At 41.7% G+C, this 15,449-nt stretch overlaps 1 protein-coding gene and 1 long non-coding RNA gene across 7 annotated transcripts in view; one reads left to right on the forward strand and one right to left on the reverse strand.

Annotated features, from left to right (window-relative positions):
* Nucleotides 1-994, reverse strand: part of CRADD (CASP2 and RIPK1 domain containing adaptor with death domain) — a 222,812-nt gene extending 221,818 nt beyond the window's left edge. For 3 of the 6 annotated variants that reach the window (XM_021092769.1, XM_021092768.1, XM_021092770.1), the window contains exon 1: nt 594-994. The gene's annotated coding sequence lies outside the window, so the exon portion shown is untranslated. The remainder of the gene's footprint in view (nt 1-593) is intronic. The other 3 variants (XM_021092773.1, XM_021092771.1, XM_021092767.1) reach the window with 2 other exon arrangements.
* LOC100738154 lies at nt 4-10,631 on the forward strand. Its single transcript, XR_303634.3, has 2 exons — nt 4-252; nt 10,229-10,631. It is a non-coding gene; the product is annotated as an uncharacterized LOC100738154 (long non-coding RNA).

Raw genomic sequence — 15,449 nt, forward strand, 5'->3', positions numbered from 1 at the left:
ATTCCAAACCTCCATCACAACACTGCCACGGCCACACATGCATGGGATATTTAATGGGTGTGTTTGTTTCCTTTAAAAGAAAAAAAAAAATGTCCACAGGCCATTGATGGCTTGCTTCCAAGACCACTGCAGCAGTGAACAGAGGGCCAGCCAGGAGAGTAAGTGGCGGAGAGGGGAGGCCGGGGCGGCCGACGGGGCTTCACAACACCCACAGAAAGTACCACCACAGCGGGCGACCCCGAGGGGCGGCAGGTAAGCAGGGCGGTGTGCACTTTGGGCAACTCCTACTCGTTTGGGACTTCGTTTTATTCCTTGCCCTGCCAGCTCAAGCTCTGTGGCATTAACAACAGGAAGAACTACGAAAGATTTTCTAGGCAACCTGACCCACTAAAAAGGGAGTGCTGGGAATGGTCTGCAGGGGAGCCCGAGGGGAGAGCGTCACCCCGTCACCCCGACCCCGCGGGCTCGGGGACGCCGCGAGCAAGTCACGGGGCGGGACGGTGGGGGGGCTTGCAGGGCCCAGGCTGCAGATGCCACGACGCGGGGTCTTTGAGAAAAGATGGATACGGGGGTTCTGGTTTCCTGTTACTTACGTCTGCAAACACGTATCTTTAAAAACAAAACAGAACAAACTGCAACCGGAATCCAGACAGTCAGGGAACCTGTACCATGGGCACCATCTTTGTTGAAGGCAAGAGCCCTGAACAGGAAGTGTTGTAGCCATCTTTGTTAAGGGCAAACACAGGAAGCGCTGTGGCCCTCTTTATTGGTGGCCCGAGTGTGTTCGGATGAAGCCTTTTCCGCCATGTTTGCTGTGGGTAAATACTGAAACCTTCTGGAGATGGAAAACGTACCTTCGCTTAGGAAAGGAGTCACTGGATAATTGTATTTTAACACAGTAACTCCACCAGGGCTTTGTACTCAATTGACGTAATAGATAGTCAGGTTTCGAAAGTTACCTTATCAGGGAGACCTTCCTTGATCACTCTTATTTAAATTTGCAACTTCCTGGAGTTCCTGTAGTGGCGCAGTGGCTAAGGAATCCGACTGGGAACCATGAGGTTGAGGGTTCGATCTCTGGCCTCGCTCAGCGGGTTAAGGATCCGGCGTTGCCCTGACCTGTGGTGTAGGTCGCAGAGGCGGCTGGGATCCCGCGTGACTCTGGCTGTGGCTTAGGACGGTGGCTACAGCTCCGATTACACCCTTAGCCTGGGAACCAACATATGCCGAGGGAGCAGCCCCAGAAAAAGCAAAAAGACAATTAAAAAAATAAATAAAATAAAATTGCAGCTTCCTCAACCATGCCTTTTAAAATTGCAATATTCACCTTCTGCCCTCCCCATCCCTCTTACAGCTTCATTTTATCTGAAGCACATATCACCATCTTACTAAAATTTTTACTTAATCATTCGTTTATCATGTTTCCCAGTCCATCCCCAACCCCTACCCCCCACTAATTGCAGTCATTCCTTTATATCACAAGGGTCTGCCCACAAAGAGTTTACAAGTCAATCAGGTAGGAATTCATTAAAGCAATCCGCGAGCTGTTCTGGACAGAAAGGCATTTGTCATGAGGCATTGAGGACTTTCACGATTATTAGAAAGACTGAAGATCTGAACATGGAAGAATGACTAGTAAACATCGGCAAACTGAATCAGAAATGGAAAGCAATTCTAAACCTCTTTGAAACGTTCTAATTTTTGTAACCACTTTAAAGTGTTACTATACCAATATGCCATTTTACTATGCCAGTGACACTATTTTTACATTGGGTGAAAAGTAGTATAATTAGCATTTTACATATGTGAGGACTGTGGAATCAAAGTGGTCAGGTGTCTTAACCAAAACCTCACAGCTAACAAATAGCAAAACCTGAGTTCATTCGCTCCGTCTGATTTCATGCTCTTTCCAGTATAGAGAACATCTCACATCCCTGTATGGTGAAAAGTCTGCTCTTCTAATGACAGAAAAATGCTAGTAAATAATTGGTGCCACCTCTACTCTTGATACTCTTGAGTAACAGGTATTGTCTCCACTCTCCTCTTCTTCTTTTGTTCTTTTGCTGTTCTTTTCTCAGAGAGTCTCCTTCTGTTTATGGACAGGTGTTAGCAACATTCCAGATAAAATGCAGAGTTCTTCTGACAATGCCAATAGCTGAGGTTACTGACTTTGGGGGGAGGAAAAAAAATTATTTTTTCCAACTGTAAAATTTGATAATTTTCAAACATATGATAAGGCTGAAACAATTATTAACACCACCAACTAAAAAAACCCATATAAAACTACCTATTTTTAAAACATGCCTAGAGTTCCCATCATGGCGCAGTGGTTAAGGAATCCGACTAGGAACCATGAGGTTGCGGGTTCGGTCCCTACCCTTGCTCAGTGGGTTAAGGATCCAGCGTTGCTGTGAGCTGTTATGTGGGTCGCAGACGCGGCTCGGATCCCATGTTGCTGTGGCTCTGGCGTAGGCCGGCGGCTACAGCCCCGATTTGACCCCTAGCCTGGGAACCTCCATATGCCACGGGAGCGGCCCAAGAAATGGAAAAAAGACAAAAAAAAAAAAAAAAAAAATGCCTTACTGATTTGTTGTATTTGGAAAGGCTTGAGATCTCCCAGGAAAAAGAAGCAGACGTTGCTGATGATGTCCAGGAGGAGCTAGGAAGCCAACAGTCAGTTCTGTGTCAGCTCACGAAAGAGAAAAGAGAGTGAGAGAGGGCATGAGAAGTTAGTGCAGGAGCGCGGGCACATGGAGACCTTATGCTGAAAACCTGAGAGGTTGGCTCTTAAAGATCTCACTTAAATCCATAAGGTGAAGCCCTTGCCTCTCCAATTCCCCTTCTAATATGAAATTTAGGTAAGCACCTCTGCTGCCTCCAAGGCAACGAGGCTGGCTCTCTGATTGACTAACCAGCTGCTATCAATCAGTCTGCTGAAGGACCACCGTGCCACCTTGGCATATAGCGATAATTCTGAGCAGCACATCAAAGGTTCAGCTTCACTTTTATAAATATCGAAGGCCAGTGGGTCCTGAAGAATCAAATCCAGATTGGACTCACTATCACAGATGGTTACTCCTCCACTCTGTCCAGTCCTTCTCTGTGGGCTGGAATTGTGCCCCCACAGAGGATTAAGCACCTGTTACTCACTGGTAACAAATCTATTTTCAGGAAGGACAGATATTTTCCTTTTTCTCTGTCCCCTACATGCTTACTTATATGAAGATATACTTGAGTCTGAGTTTGTAAAAGAAAGCGTGAAAAAGAACAAGTGTAGTATTTTTCTGTCTTTCAGTTTGGTCCCTGGTTTTGCAAACTCCAAACAAAAATCAAAAGAGTTGGACCTTTTTGGTTCTTCCTTTTTCATAGATGTGAAAAGTAAACCATGGAGAAAAGCAGATTCCTTTCAAGCACACTTGAAACAGTTACAGAAGTAGGTCATGAATTAATTCACAATGAAACTTCAATAAATTCAAAAAACCAATCGTCTACAAACTATGTACTCTACCATTTTACTAGAAATTTTTAAAGAATAGCTTTTATAAATCCCATAAGTTTGGAAACTAAATAAAAAACCCTTAAATTCTTGAGTTTAAAGAGTCACAGATTTCTATTGGTAGAGCCGTATGGGAAACAGTATGAAGAGCCCTCAAAACAATGAAAAATACGACTATCATATGAGCCAGCAATTCCACTTACTTATGGCCACACCTGCGGCATGTGGAAGTTCCCAGTCTAGGGGTTGAATCAGAGGCCTCTATCACAGCCACAGCAACACTAGATCCGAGCTGCATCTGTGACCTACACGGCAGCTTGCCAGCAACAGTGAATCCTTAACCCACTGAGTGAGGCCAGGGATCAAACCTGCATCCTCACAGAGACTATGTTGGGTTCTTAACCCACTGAGCCATAATGGAAACTACAGCGTGCCAAGGCCAGCTCAGCAGGATGGGGCTGAAGAACGGGTGCTATGGAACTTAAGGAAAAAGTTAACATAAAACAAGACACAGAGACATTTATCTTAAGTAAAGGTGGGAACCAGGGGACTCAAGGTCTCAGGGACCAAGAGCACCGCCTCAAGAAACCACACTGCTTTTATTGTGCTCTTTAGATGAGATCAAGTGAGGAGTGGCTATGGGTGGATGATATAGGGTTTGTTTACTATTATATAAGTTCTTTTACTATTTTAAACGCCACTTAGCTGGTAAAAGGTTAAGCTCTTACTCTAGACTCTAGGCACATAACAGTTCCTAAACTTAAGTCACTTAGGCCTTTAGGTCTTTGTTCTTAAGCTTAAGTCATTTACCAGCACTGTGACTGCTTTTCCAAGTAGGAAGATGGATAAAGTGAGGCAAGAAGATGAGATAAAGTAAAGAAGGACAAGATGGAGTTTTCAAAGAAACATGTCTGCGACAATAGCATTCCACTTCTGGGTACAGATTCAAAAGAAACGAGATCAATATCTCAAAGAGATAGTTGCACTCCTATGTTCATTCATACACAATAACTAAGATATAGAATCAACCTAAGTATTCATTGACAGATGAATGGAAAAAGAAAATGTGATGCGTATATACATATATAGAGAGAGAATGATACAGCTATAGATATCATTCAGCATAAAGAAATGTGATACATATACATATATAGACATAGACATAGATATAGATGGAACTTGGCCTTAAAAACGAAGGAAATCACACCAATTAGAGTGGCCAAAACCCAGAACTCTGACGACACCAAATGCTGGAGGGGCTGTGAGCAGTAAGAACCCTCCTTCATTACTGGTGGGAATGCACAATGGTACGTACAGCCACCTTGGAAAACAAGTTGGCAGTTTCTTACAAAACTAAGTGTACACTCATCATATAATCCAGTTCTTATGCTCCTTGTATTTCCCAAAGAAGATGAAAGCTTAGGCTATACAAAAACAGCACACTGATGTTTATAGCCGCTTTATTCCTAATTGACAAACCTGGAAGCAACCAAGATGTCCTTCGGTAGGTGAGTGATTAAATACACCGCGGTACGTCCAGACTATGGGATATTATTCAGCTGTAAAAATGAATGAGCTACCAAGCCATCAGTAGACATAAAGGAACCTTAAATGGATATCACTAAGTGAAAGGAACCCATAGAATAAGCTATATACTGTATGATGCCAACTAAATGACAGTCTAGAAAAGACAAAATGGCAGAGACAATGAAATGATCAGTGTTCACCAGGGGCTTGGGGAGGGAGCACAGGAGACTTTAGCGCAGTGAAAATACTCTGTGTGATACCATAATGATGGGTGCGTGTCCTTATTCATTTGTCCAAACCCACAGAACCCACAACACCAAGAGTGACCGCTAAGATTATTGTGGCCTTTGGGTGATTATGATGTGTCCCTGTAGGTTCATCCGCCGTGGAGGGTACCACTCTGGTAGGGCATGTCGATGATGGAGGAGGCCATGCGTGTGGGGGGCAGGGGTATACGGGAAATCTCTACATCGTCCTTTGAATTTTGCTGTGAATCTTCAACTACTCTAAAAATAATGTCTTGACTAAAAAAGTGGGGCGGGGCAGAAATGCTGTCATACATGACATCATGGGTGAACATGGCAGGCACTATGCTAAGTGAAAGAAGCCAGACACACAAAGACAAAGACCGCATGATCTCACTTATGTGTAAAATCTGAAAAAGTCACATTCACTGAAGCAGAGAGTATAAGGGTAGTTGCCAGGGGCTGGGACAGGGGGGAAATGAGATGTTGGTCAAAGCGTATGAAGTTGGAGCTGTGCAGGATGAATAAATTCTGGAAATCTTATGTACAGCATGGTGGCGGTTGTTAATAATACTATATTGTGTCTTTGAAACATTCCAAGAGAGCAGATCTTGAAGTTCTCACACACAGAGAAAAAAGGTAACTCAGATGACTGTGTGAGGTGATGGGTCTGCTGATAGGCTTGATGGGGGTCGTCATTTCACAATGTATACATATGTCAACACACCACACTGTAAACGTTACGTACATCCAAGTTTTATGTCCCAATAAAACTGGGGATAAAAAGTCACACACTTCTAACCAACAGAATAAAGAAAGAAAGAAAAAAAGACTTTATAGCAGAAAACTCTGGCAGAACCCCCTGAACCAAGCGATCAAGATTAGCATAAGAAATAAGTACTGTTTTAAAAAGAAAGTTCTGCTGAAAGACAAAAACTCTAATTAGAAAGGGTATACGCACCCCAATGTCCATTGCAGCACTGTTTACAACAGCCAAGACATGGAAGCAACCTCAGTGTCCATTGGCAGATGACTGGATTAAGAAGATGTGGTACATATATCCATGAGATATTACTTGGCCATGAAAAAGGATAAACTAATGCCATTTGCAGCAACATGGGTGGATCTGAAGATTATCACACTAAGTGAAGTCAGAGAAAAGCAAATATTACACACTACCACTTATGTGGAATCTAAAAAATAATACAAATAAATTTATTAACAAGACGCAAATGACCCACAGACATAGAAAACAAATTTGTAGTTACCAAAGGGGGAAGGGGAGGAATAAATTAGGAGTTTGTTATTAATAGACACCCACTACTATATATAACATAGATCAACAAAGTCCTACTGTGTACCATGGGAAACTGTATTCAACATTTTACAGTAACATAGAATGGAAAGGAATCTGGAAAAGTATCTATGTACATGTTGCCATACATCTAAAACAAAAACACACTGTAAATCAACTATAGTTCAATTTTTTTTCCAGTCCTGTTGATATCATGTGCCCCAAAGCCATGTGACAAGAAGCACACATCCCCTCTGGGGTACTCTTCCCCCAAATATCAGTCTTTTCATGAGAATTCATCAGGCAAACACAAACTGAGAGACCATCCCCAAACATCTGAAAATGACTATTCCTAAGTGTCAAGGTCATACACGATCAGGAAAGACTGAGAAACTGTCCCAGCTTGGAGAGACAGCTGAAGGAAGAGAAGGAGGGAGGGGAGGAAGAGAGGAGAAAGTGGGGAGGAAGATGGCGAAGGACTTTCCCACCATCAGGAAGACATGAAGGCGTCTGGGCTCAGTTTTTATTCTTATTTCATCTTTGCTATTTCCTTGACATGCAACAGGAATCCCGTATAGCCTGCTTTCCCTGTAGCCCTCCTTCCTCCTAAAAAAAAGAAAAACGCAAAATTTGCCGAAGGAAATACAGACATCTATCCTTGTAACTTTATTCTATCTTGTCTTTTAGGGCCACACCCGTGGCATATGGAGGTTCCCAGGCTAGGGGTCCAATCAGAGCTTGAGCTGCTGGCCACAGCCACAGCCCCAGCAGCATCAGATCTGAGCAGCATCTGCGACCTTCACTACAGCTCACGGCAACACCTGATCCTTAACCCACTGAATGAGGTCAGGGATTGAACCCGCAGCCACATGGTTCCTAGTTGGATTTGTTTCTGCTGCACCACGATGGGAACTCCTGCATAACTCTTAATAAAGGTATTATATTATGTGAATAATGTGCTCTAATTAATTATTATTTTACTAAGTTATGAGTTCTGTTGATTCTCACTTCTCTGATATCTCTCTCTCTCTCTTTTTTTTTTTTTTTTTTGACCACACCCCAGCATGTGGAATTTCCTGGGCCAGGGATCGAACCTACACCACAGCAGCAACCCAGGTTGCTGCAGTGACAACATCAGATCCTTAACCCATTGTGCCACACAGGAACTCCGTATTTTGATCGTGGATGAATTGTTGCTTATATAAAAATCCTGAGATGGTTCACAAAAGCCTAAAGCACAAAACGTTTAAAAGGGCCAAATACATTATTAAAATTATTGTATATTAATTGAATACCCCGCCAACATTTCTAGATGTCCGAAGTATTGTGCTATAAGACTTTAGTGATTGATGATTATTGACATTTATTAAAATATGACAGTAATCAGTTTTATTGAGCATGTATTACATACTAGATCAGCTAGGGCTTACAGACTGAAAGAGAGATATGGTTTCTGTCTTTCTGGAGCTTAGAGACTAGAGAAGAAAGCAAACATATATAAGGAAACAAATAAATATTAATAATTACAAATTATTGTAAGTACAATAAGGGAAGATGCTTTGATCATAAAACTAGCCCAGGGGCTAGAGGAGGGGAATTGATTTCAATAGAGTCTTCAAAGAAAGCCTCTGAGGAAGGGACCGCTGCTATTTTTCTTCACAAAAACTGGAGTTCCTGCTGTGGCACAAGGGTTTAAGAATCTGACTACAGTGGCTTGGGTTGCTATGGAGGCACCAGTTCAATCCCCAGTGCAGTGGGTTAAAGGGACCGGTGTTGCCATAGCTCTGGCTTGGATCGGATCCCTGGCCTGGGAATGTCCATATGCCGCAGGTGCAGCCATTAACAATAAAATAAAATCAGTTATTTAAACAAAAACTTGCAGTAGTTATAAAACTGTAACACACACATTAAAAAGATGGATAAAAAAAATAAGGAGTTCCCATCATGGCGTAGTGGTTAGCGAATCCCACTAGGAACCATGATGAGGTTGCGAGTTTGATCCCTGGTGTTGCCGTGTGGTGTAGGTTGCAGACACGGCTCGGATCCTGTGTTGCTGTGGCTCTGGCGCAGGCTGGCAGCTACAGCTCTGATTAGACCCCTAGCCTGGGAGCTTCCATATGCCACGGGAGTGGCCCAAGAAATGGCAAAAAGACAAAAAAAAATTAAAAATAAAAATAAAAAGATGGATAAGAGGAGTTCCCTGGTGGCCTAGCAGTTGAAGACCTGGTGTTGTCACTGCTGCAGTGCCAGTTTGATCCCTAGCCCGGGGATGTCTCCATGCTGTGGGTGTGGGGGGAAAAAAGGTGGATAAGAAAACAGCTAAGAATTTAAGACATTAGTATACCTAAAGTTGTTAGGACTTGCTAAAATAAATTTAGTTTCCCGACATTCATAAAAAGAGAAAAAACGTTTGTGTTGTATATTTCCAATCTCTAGAAGGAAGCAAACACACTGAGTCATCTAAAAAGACTAATATGTCTCTGACACTGATTTTAAGCAGGAATTCGTCATATGATCCTTTATATAAGGAACATCAGATAAACTAATAAACTATTATTTTCCTGTGTTATTTTGTAGAAGCTACCAAAATGTTCTTCAAATGTACATTCCTGGTATTCTCTCAATATAACGCACAAGATAATACAGTCTAGGTACGGACTTTCTGGTGACATAACGAAATGTAGTGACTGGAAAAAACCAGTAAATGGACGCCACTTAGACCCTCTCAAGTACTAGCTAACAATTGGACCCAAGTATTCTGAATGGCAGAATTTAATAGCTAAATTTTCTCTCCGCTGAATATCCACGGAGATGGCATCATGTCTCATTGATTGAAGAGAAATCCATATAGTTCGGATAGCAGACATCAAGCGATTTTCAACAATTTTGAGATGAACGATTTAGTAGCTAACCTTCCATTTTTGTTCAAGCAAAGTGACCTAGAAGCAAGCACTTTCCCTGGCACAGGGAAAAAGGTCAAAATGTTTCCCAATGAAAAACAACAAACAGAAATACACGTGGACCCATTTAAGTATATGCCTAAGTATTTGGCTAAGACCACAGCATGGGACACTGTAAGTACAAAGAAATTACGTTGACACCCGCCCCCAAAGAAGCCCCTAAGTATTTCTCTTACCAATTGGCCATAATAACCACAAAAAACTTCACATGAATTTTACTGTACTGAGAGTTTCTTTCCAAGCAGAACTATAGCATTGCGAGTCTGCCAGGATGAGGTACCAGTAAATGTAGTTGAATGAACTAAGCTTCTCTCCAGGTTTATTAAATAAAATCCACTTATAAATTAGAGAATGACGACTAAATATAATGATTTTTGTTTCAACATAATTGATGCCAGGCTATTCTTTCTGATAACAATCCTCTAAAAAGGTCAGCTGCATCTTAAGAAAGCAAATACAACCATCAGCTCAGAAGAGGGGGCTTCCCTTCCCGGTCCCTTCTGCATCATTAAGTGGGGATCCACCCACACCCCCACTCCGTCCAACTCCATCCCCTCGCTGTATGGGAAGTAAAGAGTTTTGAACAAATGGTGGGGATTAATACTGAAGCATTAGACCCGTTCTTCAGGGAAACTGTCTTTGACTTAACAGGGAAAAGACATTAGCCATTCCACATGCTGATGGATTCTTTATGTCTCTCCTCCAGATAACGGAACTATGAATGCTCTGATGCTTGAAGTACCAGGTAACTACAAGGATGAGAGGGGCTGAAACAAGCTTTTCTCCACCCAGAGAAGTTCTCTCATTGATCAGAAGTAGAAAGAGGAGGAAAGATACAGCGGATTATGGACGGTAGCCTACCTCACCGAATTCATTTGGCCCACATAGAATTCTCCTCGTGGCCTAAGAACATCGGATATGCAAGAGGAAAAGGAAAAACACTATCTTTGTGACTTCTACGCGGTTTGTTCTCCTTTTGAGTGGCAGGTTTAGACTGTCTTCTTTTAGGGACGGAGACTTGATTTTCCGTTTTGGGGGGGGGTCTCTACTCAAATTACTTAGTACTATGTACATAGCATGTGCTCACTAAATATGTTTGACCAACAACATGACTGTTCTACTGGTTTTAATTTTACACATAGTATATAATATGGTATCTTGCAGTAGGCACTCAGAATATGGATCAAATGAATGACTCTTAGACAAAAGACCAGACTTCTTTTCAGCCCCATTTATGTAGATTAAAAGAATGTAAGAAAGTCAAAAAGTCCTATCAATACATCTTTATGTAGCCACTTCTACAAGGGTAATATGTTAGAAGACTTTGTTGAGTCATAACTACCTGAACTTTTAAGAATGCTCCTAGAATCTCTTCTTCCTTCTAACTGTACTCTTCTCCCTAAGTACTCTCAACCAACCTACTCCATTAAGTACTAGCAACAGGTTAAAAAAATATCTCCCAAATGTTTAGCTTTGTCCTCATGTATCCAGTTATCTACTTGACATCTCCATTTGGAGTTCAGTAAGCAACTCAAACTTAATCTTTCCAAATCCAGGCTCCTGGTTCTTCTTACCCCAACCCACTCCCCCTCAACCTGCTCCACTGATATAAATGGTACCCCCATCCCATCAGGCCAAACACTGGAGGAGTCATCCTTGATTCCTCTTTGCCTAACACCTTCCATCCAATCTATCCATAAAACGTATTGATTCTATTGCTACAGCATCTCCTAATCCAGTCACATCTCTCCATTCGAACTGCCACTACCCTAATCTAAATCACTATCACATCTTGCTCGAACTCCAGAACTTTGCTCCATCTTGTAGAGAATTTTACAGATGTTCAATGACAGAAAATTCTAAATTTTTTGTCCTTTTATGGCTGCACCTGCAGCATATGGTAGTTTCCAGACTAGGGGTTGAATCAGAGCTGTAGCCACCAGCCTATACCACAGCCAGATCCTTCACCCACTGAGTTAGGCCAGGGATCAAACCCATGTCCTCATGGATCCTAGTTGGGTTCATTACCGCTGAGCCCTGACGGGAACTCCCTCAGGTGATATTTTAAATGTCACCTCCCTAGAGAAGCCTTCCCTGAGCATCTGATCTAAAATTGCTCCCAGATTCTGTCATATCACTTTGTTTCTTTTTTTTTTTTTCTTAGCATTTATCACTACCAGTTAATTTGTTTGTTTATTGGGAAAGGGAGTATTTTCATCTCTCCCAATTGAAATGAACATCCGTAAGAGCAGAGACTCGTGTTGTCTCATTTGCTGCTATATTTCCAATATCTACCAGAGAGTCTAACACATACAGGTGCTCAGAAATAGTTTCTGAATTAAGAAGTCAATGAATCAATCGGCTATAAGCCTAAAACACACTTAAACATGAAGAATAAGCAGAATGCAGAACAACACAGGTTTTTAAGTAAACTCACATAGTCACTGAGACCCAATTTAAATTATCCAGTTTCCCTCAACAGCTTTAACCTTACTTTTCCCCCCCAGGCCAGGAATCAAGCCTGCACCACAGCAGTGACCCCGGCCGCTGCAGGGACTACATTGGATCCTCAACCCACTGCACCACGAGGGAATTTCTAACCTAACTTTTTAAGCTAACGATTATTGAACATTTACTACAGAAACTATGGACATTCTTTATACATGTCATTTAGTTCTATTCAATCTGTGCACAGCACAAAGGACTACACAAAGCTAGCTAAGTGTCAGAGCCAGAATTCAAATACGAATCAGTCTTATCGCAAAGACTTAAGTCCCGACCTAACTTCGGTTGCTGTTGATACCACACTCCCTTTGGATGGGGCAGCTTCCCTGGGAACATTCACCCAGGAGAGTAAGGTCAGGGCACCTTGGCCCTAACGTGGAGCTCACACCTCTGTCCTGGAAGGTTTGGTGACAGTTCACTTGGAGAGCACCTGGCAATCAAGGCTGGGCTACACAAGAATATTCTTCCTGCTATGCACATCCCACAAGCACAATAAGACATTATCTAAAAAAGGAAGAAAAAAAAAAAAAGACATTCTCTAAAAGAGCATTTGCCACGTTAGTTGATTACTAAATTTCTGAACCTTCTGTAGAACCTATGCAATGATTGTTACATGCTGCCTAAGATTCAGGTCTCCAAATTTTTTTATTTTTTATTATTAATCAAATGAATTTATCACATCTGTAGGTGTATAATGATCATAACAATCCAATTTCACAGGATTTCCATCCCATAACCCAAGCACATCCCCCCCCCCAAACGGTCTCCTCCGGAGATCAGGTCTCCAAATTTAAACATTTCTTTTACTGCACAAAATGACTGGGTTCTCAATCTAATAAAAAATGATACGAAAGAACTTATTCACAAAAGAGAAACAGACTCAAAGATTTTGAAACCAAACTTATGGTTTTCAAAGGGGAAACACTGAAGGGAAGGACAAACTACGAGTTTGGGATTAATATATACACACTGCTTTATATAAAATAGGTAACAGGACCTACTATATAGCACAGGGAAATCTACTCAATACTGTATAATAACTTCTACAGGGAAAGAAGCTGAAAAGGAATGGATGTATGTATAACTGATTCACATTGCTCTGAACCTGAAACTAACACAACATTGTAAGTCAACTCTACTCCAATAAAATTTTAAAAAATGTATAAAAAAGGGGGGGCTGGGTTCTTGTGAAGCTCAGGTGAGTGAGTGCATATGTTATCTCTTTGGGGAAAAAAATGTGAGATGTTTCACAGAATGCACATTATTTACGCAATCACAAAATTCTGGAAATGGAAAGGAACTAAGAAATGACCTCTTATGTCACAAAAGTAAAAAAAGAGGTACAGCGAGGGAAAGTGACTTGTGGCTGCAGGGCTTGTAGCTGATAGAACGAAACAACAATATCTACCAAATTTAGTTCTCAATACATAACCGAGCAATGGTCCTTTCAGCCTTTTTTCCTGAGTTAGTACTTAGGATTTCAAACTTTCAAAAATTATTCCAAGTTAATGTTGATGTGCACATATTTTGTCCTCAACTTTAGATTTTATTTTATTTAAAATATGTCAGGCTACCAATCTCTCAGGTAAGATGCAAAGGACCTCATTTCACCCAAATGTCTCTGGGGACAAAAATAACCAAAAAAATTACTATATATGCTTGGTAAACAAACTCTTCAAAAATTGACTCTTAGAGATGCAACTGGCGGAAGGCATTTATGGGTGCCTGCAATTTCAGCAGGAAGTAATTGAAGGATACCTTGAAGACTCTTCCTTGATCGCATGTGCTTTCTTTCTCTGCAGTTACTTTCTGAGTTACAGCTATAATTTTCTTCCCAGTTCAAAACGGTATCACAGAAAAATTTACGGTTTCCAAAGGAGACAGTTTGGGGGGTAGGGAGATGTACTGGGGTTGTGGGATGGAAATCCTATAAAATTGGATTGTGATGATCATTGTACAACTATAAATGTAATAAATTCATTGAGTAGTAATAATAAAATAAACACACACACACACACACACACACAAATGGTACCACAGTTCAGCAGTGGTTCAAGATGATCCACTAGTGCCAAATGGAACTGAACTTGTCACTGTCTCTTTTTATGTGTTTCACACAGTTATCCTGATCCTCTATGTTCTCAAACTTTACAGAGCATCGGAATCACCAGGACAGCTGGTGAAAGCAAAGCACTAGGGCCCGACTGGGTCCCAGTGTCTCTGATTCAGGAGTCCTGGGATGGAGGTCAGGAATTTGCATGTTGAAGGGGTTCCCAGGTGATGCTCTCTGGACACCACTGTTTAAATTATGGGATAAACGTATTTCCATCAAGATTAACCAATATTGGGAGTTCCCGTCGTGGCGCAGTGGTTAACAAATCCGACTAGGAACCATGAGGTTGCGGGTTCAGTCCCTGCCCTTGCTCAGTGGGATAACGATCCGGCGTTGCCGTGAGCTGTGGTGTAGGTTGCAGACGAGGCTTGGATCCTGCATTGCTGTGGCTCTGGTGTAGGCCGGTGGCTACAGCTCCGATTCGACCCCTAGCCTGGGAACCTCCATATGCCGCGGGAGCGGCCCAAGAAATAGCAACAACAACAACAAAAAGACAAAAGACAAAAGACAAAAAGACAAAAGACAAAAAAAAACAATCCGGCGTTGCCGTGAACTGTGGTGTAGGTCACAGACGCGGCTCGGATCCCGAGTTGCTGTGGCTCTGGTGTAGGCCGGTGGCTACAGCTCTGATTCGACCCCTAGCCTGGGAACCTCCATATGCCCAAGAAATGGCAAAAAGACAAAAAAAAAAAAAAAAAAAAAAAAAAAAAAAAAAAAAAAAAGATTAACCAGCATTGCCATTGAGATGGATTTTTTAAAATCCTGGATTTTTCCTAGAATAGAAGAAATGGTGACTTCAAATCCAGACGCCAGATCCACGTCTTCCACAAAAATAAATATTCAACATTTTCTCCTTGAACTCTTTCACTGAGAGAACAGAACTGTGAGTTATTGTCAGAGATTCCCATGAAAAGTTATCATCAATCGCTGATTAGCGCTTTGACAAATAATGAGTGTTATAGTTGCAGGTAAGATTCTATTAAGCATTTTCCATTTAATAATTCTCCATCATACTGAACAAAGCATTTTCACTCCTGTGCAGTCCAGACCTGGTTTCGTTGCTTAGCAATGGGCTCCGCGAACCTTTATGGTATCGTGTTTTCCTCTTCAAAAAGGGACGGTGCGCCACAGGTACTTTTTAACTTCGCCAGAGTGCTCCCATACAAAAAGATTAATAATCATTTTGTACTTAATCTAGTAGACTCAAAAAAAGGATTCTCAAGATGAGAAGCTTTCTTTTAGGATGTTTTTTAAATGCACGGTGCTCTTTCTTCAAAGGGAAGCTCTTTGATTCACAATCATTGTGGTA

This window comes from Sus scrofa, chromosome 5 (genome assembly GCF_000003025.6).
Source record: "Sus scrofa isolate TJ Tabasco breed Duroc chromosome 5, Sscrofa11.1, whole genome shotgun sequence".
In the NCBI taxonomy this organism is placed as follows: Eukaryota; Metazoa; Chordata; class Mammalia; order Artiodactyla; family Suidae; genus Sus; species Sus scrofa.